Genomic DNA, 6,759 nt, shown 5'->3' on the forward strand with positions numbered 1-6,759 from the left:
GTATATGTTTAGTTGCCGAACTTTACCCTTTTTTTTATTGTGATTGTCGGAAATTCAAATTTGCAATATGATGGCCGTATATTCTCTTAATTTATCAAAAAAGGTGGATAAGAGCTACTTTTCTCAAAGAAAATGATTAGTTCTTCTCAGAAAAGTGACCGTTAGCTATTTCTTTGAAACATGAAAACAAAGTTTGGCCACCTATTTGTATATTGGAAATTGTGGCCACAAAAATGCAAATACCTATAAAGTTCGGCCATCACTTTAAATTTTACTCTAGATTTAAAAACTTGTGGTTCTATGAAAATCAAATGCAATGAGAAGTCTGGATAGTGAGGTCTCTTGCTGAAACGAGTAGATGAAGAAAAATGAGAATACAAGATTAGTCCGCTTATAATGAAATTAGTCATTACTGAATTCCCAGATTTTGATAGTGTTACTTTTTAAGGACTGGAGGTGGAGGAGGTGAAAAGTCCAAAATAGTTAAGCAGCCATTTCTATTGCGTTTAAGCAGTTGAATGTAGTAAAGCAAAATTATTCACTCAAGCCTCAAGGGCTTCTTGATGATTAATTACAGTGATGAGCTGATGCCTGCTGAACCTTGGAAGTCTCTTTAGGTAGACTCAATAGAAATCACCACAACATAGTGTTGGATATTTGAATAAATTTGATTATTTGAATATTTGATTTTGATTATTTGAATATTTAATTTGCATGTATTTATTTGACATTTCTTGTAACTTATGATATAATTTTGTAACCAATGAAATTGATTTGTAACTCCTAATAATAACTATGCTTTTAATAACTATGCTTTTAGTGTTATGTGGGGGTTACAAATTTCAATTTATTGCATTGTGGGGGTTACAAAATTAATTGGGTTGTAAGTTACAAAATTCTTACTCCTATATAAGGAGGCCTTTGCACATTGGTTGAGGAGACAAATACATCACTTACTTGCATTCCTCTTAGAGCTATCTAGGATTCAGTTTCTGTGAGATAGAAGCAATACTTGTTCGGTTCGTAGGAGGCGGGTCTCTAGTACTTTAGATCACCTCTATTCGTTGTATCCTGGGAGACGGAAGCCACAACGCCTTCAAGCACCACGTGGATGGGGCTAATTTGTTTTAAGGACAACGTGGTTTTCACGTGCCTCGAATATTTGTTCGATATTTTTACTGTTGATTATTGATTTCAAGTAATTTCTTGTGTTACACCTTCAACACATAGCTCAGAGCAATCAACGGGGTGCTCAACTACTGGATCCAAACCTTGAGTAGTTTTGGCTTCCAGACAGTTACTGCTGTTACGAAGAACCACCCCTCCTTCCCAAGTTTAGTTCTTGCAAACTCCTCATTTTCGAAGAAAATGTTTTAGGAAACTGTGAATTTTGGAAGTCCAGGACCAGTGACTAACACAGACTGAAGTCAAGTCCAGACCGAGAAAGATCAGTTAAATCAGTTTTTTTGTCTTGATTTTTTCTTAAAATCAATATATTTCTTTATTTGAAGACTCTTGATTATCAGTAAATAAATAATTACTTCCTCCATCCCAAATTAGATGAGCTCGTTGACCCCGGGCACGCACTTTAAAGACCATTGACCGCATAGCTACATTACTTATTTTTAAAATTTTGTTTTTGCAAATAAAAATTTAAATATGAAATTTTTATTTACAAAAGAAAAATTAAAAAAATAAAATTCGGAAGTACATGGTCAATGCACCTTAAGTTACGTGCTCAAAATCAACTAGCTCGTCTAATTTGGGATGGAGGGAGTATTATATTACTCCCTCTGTTTTCAGATATTTGACGTTTGACTTTTGTGCACACATCTTTAGATGCATTGACTACATAGCTAAAATTAATATTTTTAATTTTTTTTTTGTGAATTAAAGTATAAGATTAGTATTTTTATTCAGAAAAAGAAAATTTTAAAAATAATGATTTTAAGTATGCAGTCAAAACTCTTAGAATTGTGTGCCAAAAAGTCAAACGTCAAGTATTTGAAAACAGAGGGAGTAGATTTTAGTCCCGTATATTCGATTCTTGGTCCCACGCCGCTCTTCATCTTCTGGCACTTTTTCGCTCATATATTATACTCCTTCCGTCCCAATAGGTTGTATACATTTGGTGTGGACACGGAGACCAAGAAAAAGTGTAAAAAATGAGTAAAGTTAGATGAAAAGTGAGTAAAATGACGGGACCCATTTGTATTTAATTATAGTGTGTGATAGTGAGGGAAAGTAGTGGGTGTAATAATGTTTATATTATTATAATAGTGGAATAAAGTAGTTGGTGTAATAGAGTTTTACATTATTAAAAATTATTATTTTAGGAATGTATAGAAATGATGGGACGTCACAAAAAAAATTATATAAAAATGACCGGGACGGAAGGAGTGCTCTATAAATTTTAGTACCATTGTCGACAGGCTTCATTCATTTGACCATGACATAAGATTTCTTAACCTATAAGCTTCGAGCTTCCTTTCTGTGTTCTCAGTCTTTTGTCATGTCACATGTGCATCCCATCCATAAAGCTGAAAACTTGCTCGGACCAGAAAAAGAAAAAAGGTTCCCAAGCATTTGAGGATAGAACGGTACAAGTCGAACACTCGTCAAAAGAAAAGAAGGGTGAATTATAAAGTGGAATGAACACTCCAAGATTAGGTCGGTGACAAAACTAACAATTTATTAAAGAAATCACAAACACACGTATTCTTTGATAAATTATAAATGTATCGCTTAATCTTATCTGTTGTTCTAGATATCACTAATTAATTATTATTCTATACTTCATTGAAGTATTTAAAAACTCAAATTTTTAATTGATATTTCCTATTAGCTGGACAAAAGTAGCTCCTTCTTGAATCATTCGATCAATTTTTGATCTAACCAATTTTTGTTTCTTGTCATCAACGATTAAATTCGATTCGCAATTTTACACCAATTTATTATTTAGTTAGTTTATGTAATTTTATGTTTATGTTAATTTACCAATCCAACATATCCAACAGACAAATTTTGTGAGTTTAAATTATTTAAACTCCTAATCTCTGCAAGACTCTCTTAACCCTTCTCCTATTAAAATACTTGAATGTCTCTCCTCTTGTAGTCTTGTGTCTATATAATCGCAAACCCATGCCAGTCTTTTACACACAACAATCAACAATGTCTGCTAAAGCTCTCCTAACCCTTCTCTTCTTCACCTTCTTTTTCATCCTCTCCTTATCCTCAGACATGTCAATCATAACCTACGACCAAACCCACTTCAAGAACCCCCCTTTTCTTCGTACCCACGATGAGCTTTTGTCCATTTATGAGTCCTGGCTAGTCAAGCACCACAAAAACTACAATGCCCTTGGTGCAAAAGAGAAAAGATTTGAGATTTTCAAGGATAATCTTAGGTTTATTGATGAACATAATAAAGGGGTGAATCAAAGTTTCAAGCTTGGGTTGAATAAGTTTGCTGATTTGAGTAATGAAGAGTATAAATCTATGTTCTTGGGTGGGAGGATGGTGAGAGATCGAAAGGGGTTTGAGAGTGATAGGTTTAAGTATGGTGTTGGTGATGAGTTGCCTCAGTCTGTTGACTGGAGGGAGAAGGGGGCTGTTGCTCCTGTCAAAGATCAAGGCCAGTGTGGTAAGTATAGTTTTAGACACACATATTTATATATGTTTTTCTGTTCTCGATGGTCTTGTTTTTTATCATGTACAGTATGTGTTATTATATGTTTACAGTTATGTGTGTCTAGGTTATGTATGGGTGTGAGATGAGAAGGGGAGGCTTGTATCTTGTAGTATGTCAATATGTCATAGTGGGGACTGGGGACAAAGGGGGGATTTGGTTTGACATGGTCAATGATTTTGATTGGTTTTTGTTTTTTTCAGAATTTGATATGGGGTCCCTTTTAGGGTTTGCTTCCTAGATTGAGACTTCTTGTTTGGTTTAAATATTTAATTTGGTATTAGTTACTAGTATGGATTTTGATTTTGCAAGTGTCAATTAGGTCTCGAAGTTTGTTTCTTGCTGAGCTAAAGCTAATTTTGTTCTTTTGTTTTGACATGATGTTAGTTTCTTTGGACAAAACTGATAAAGATGAAAACTAAACTAAAATAGTAAGATTGTATCTTCCTGGGATTTTTGTTTACCTGCCAAGGTGCTGCCATGTACCTAGACACATAGTTTTGCGTAGATTTGCTCGTGCTCGGATTTAGTTTTTAACCCAAGTGGTTAGGCAGTTGGATAATAGTTGTGAATTGTGATTGCTGGGGAAGCTACACCTTGGATAGGTATATGGCGTAAAAATGCTAAGTAATACTAGTTCTCTTACAAATTAAATAAAATGGTTGATGGAAGTGTTTGTCTTCTGCTTGTTTTAGTTTTGTAGGATGGAAAAAAATTTATATTGATGATAAGTGAATTATATGGTAAAGAGTTCTTTTCCATCAACTTCGTTTTCAAGGAAGTCTTATTTGCCACATATTTGACTTTAGTTTGCCTGAGATCCTTTAGTTTTTATAATAAAAATGTTAAAGTTGATCTTTTCGGTGTAGTATTAAGTACTTAGACGAGGTGGTTTTGCAATTGGATAGTAGTTGTGATCTGATCACTGGTAATTACTCTCCTTGGCTAGGTTGAATATGATATTGCTCAGCAGTACTTGATTTAGACCTAATTGCTATAATGCTATCAGGTAGCTGCAATTGAAATTAAATGAATTGGTGTAGCCTGAACAAACATGATATCTATATATATCATGTAAGTTTGGTAACTAAAAAATCAATCTGTCACCTATTAATTTTAGCATCTTACTCACCCAAATTAACCTGTCTACACACTTTGAAATTTCATGTCTGCTTAATTTGTTTTGGCCTATCTGAATCCATTGGTTTTCAAAATAAAAAGACAGCACAACTTGGATGCTGTACATGTATAATTGCTAGAATTTGTCGTTCAATCTATTTTCTGATTATCATATAATCTTCCCCATTATGCAGGAAGTTGCTGGGCATTTTCAACAGTTGCTGCAGTTGAAGGAATCAATCAGATTGCAACAGGTGATCTGATCTCTCTCTCAGAGCAGGAGTTGGTGGATTGTGATAAAGGTTTCAATCAGGGGTGCAATGGTGGTTTGATGGACTATGGCTTTGAATTCATTGTTAAAAATGGTGGCATTGATACTGAGGATGATTACCCTTACAAAGGTGTTGATGGTCAATGTGATCAGAATCGGGTATGAATTAATATTAATATGACAGATTTTGATTAGTTATAAAGATGATAGATTTGTTACCAGTTTCTTATAGTCAGTGGTTTAGTATTTGGCATCTTATGTACCTGTTTATTTATATTTCCAGAAAAATGCCAAGGTTGTGACAATCAATGGTTTTGAAGATGTTCCTCAAAATGATGAAAAATCACTGAAGAAAGCTGTGGCACACCAGCCAGTAAGTGTTGCAATTGAAGCCGGAGGCAGGGCATTTCAACTATATGAATCAGTAAGTTTCTTTTGCTGTTGTGGCTGTATGTTAATGTTCAAGAAATGATAAATGAGTATTCAGAAAGGAATGCACTGAACCTGCCTTGTAATCTAGTACTCTCATTCTATTGACTACATTTGGATAGATGACACTTGTTTAGATAAAACATAGCTGAAATGAATGTGGGACGCTTATTATCTGCACTATGACATTATCTGTGAACATTTAAACATAACTGTTCTTCTGCCTAATTACTTATAAGGGAAACAGTTAGCTCGCATTTTTAACATGTATGTTACTCGACTTTATTCAGGGTATCTTCAATGGACTATGTGGAACTGACCTAGACCATGGTGTGGTGGCTGTTGGATATGGTACTGAAGATGGTAAAGATTATTGGATAGTTAGGAATTCATGGGGTCCCAACTGGGGTGAGAACGGTTACATTAGGTTGGAGTGAAATGTGGCCAGTACTAATACAGGAAAGTGTGGAATAGCAATGCAGCCATCGTATCCTACAAAGACTGGTGTGAACCCTCCAAAACCTGGCCCATCGCCTCCTTCCCCGGTGAAGCCCCAATCAGTTTGTGATGATTACTACACCTGCCCGGCATCAACCACATGCTGCTGTGTCTATGAGTATGGTAAGTACTGCTTTGGTTGGGGATGCTGTCCTCTTGAGGCAGCCACCTGCTGCGATGATCACTCCAGCTGCTGCCCACAAGAGTATCCTGTTTGTGACATTAATGCACAGACATGCAGATTGGTATGTTGATGTTTTATGTCTTTTATTTATCATATCCCTCGTATCGTATCATTCTTGTTATCCTGTTCAGTATTTTTCCTATTCTAACTAATGTAATTCACTAAAATCTTTAACAGAGCAAAAACAGTCCTATTGGAATAAAAGCCTTGAAGCGTAGTCCTGCAAGACCCAATTGGACTCTTGCCAATGCTGCGAGGAAGTTTATCAGTGCCTGAGGGATGTTCAGCTTAGGCAATAGCAGGGTGACAGATCACAGATGGATGTTGTCGCGGCAGTTGATTCTATTGCAGGCTTTAACTTGACATGAAATAGCTGGCATTTTCAAAGCTACAACTTTGTACATACCTTTTTTTTTCAGATTTACTTGAACATCTAAGATATGCATGTTGAACTGTGTTTTATTCCTGATGGCAAGACTAAAAACAAAACGATTGGTCCTTGTATATGATCTATTTATATTATGATTGCCTGCAAAACAAGCCTTTATAAGAGTTTCTTGTTCTCTGATA

General features: G+C 35.3%; 1 pseudogene; it reads left to right on the forward strand.

Moving 5' to 3' along the window:
- The first annotated feature begins 3,055 nt into the window (after window positions 1–3,055).
- On the forward strand, window positions 3,056–6,759 carry LOC108225739 (cysteine proteinase mucunain-like; annotated as a pseudogene).

The sequence above is a fragment of the Daucus carota genome, chromosome 6, assembly GCF_001625215.2.
Source record: "Daucus carota subsp. sativus chromosome 6, DH1 v3.0, whole genome shotgun sequence".
Lineage (NCBI taxonomy): Eukaryota > Viridiplantae > Streptophyta > Magnoliopsida > Apiales > Apiaceae > Daucus > Daucus carota.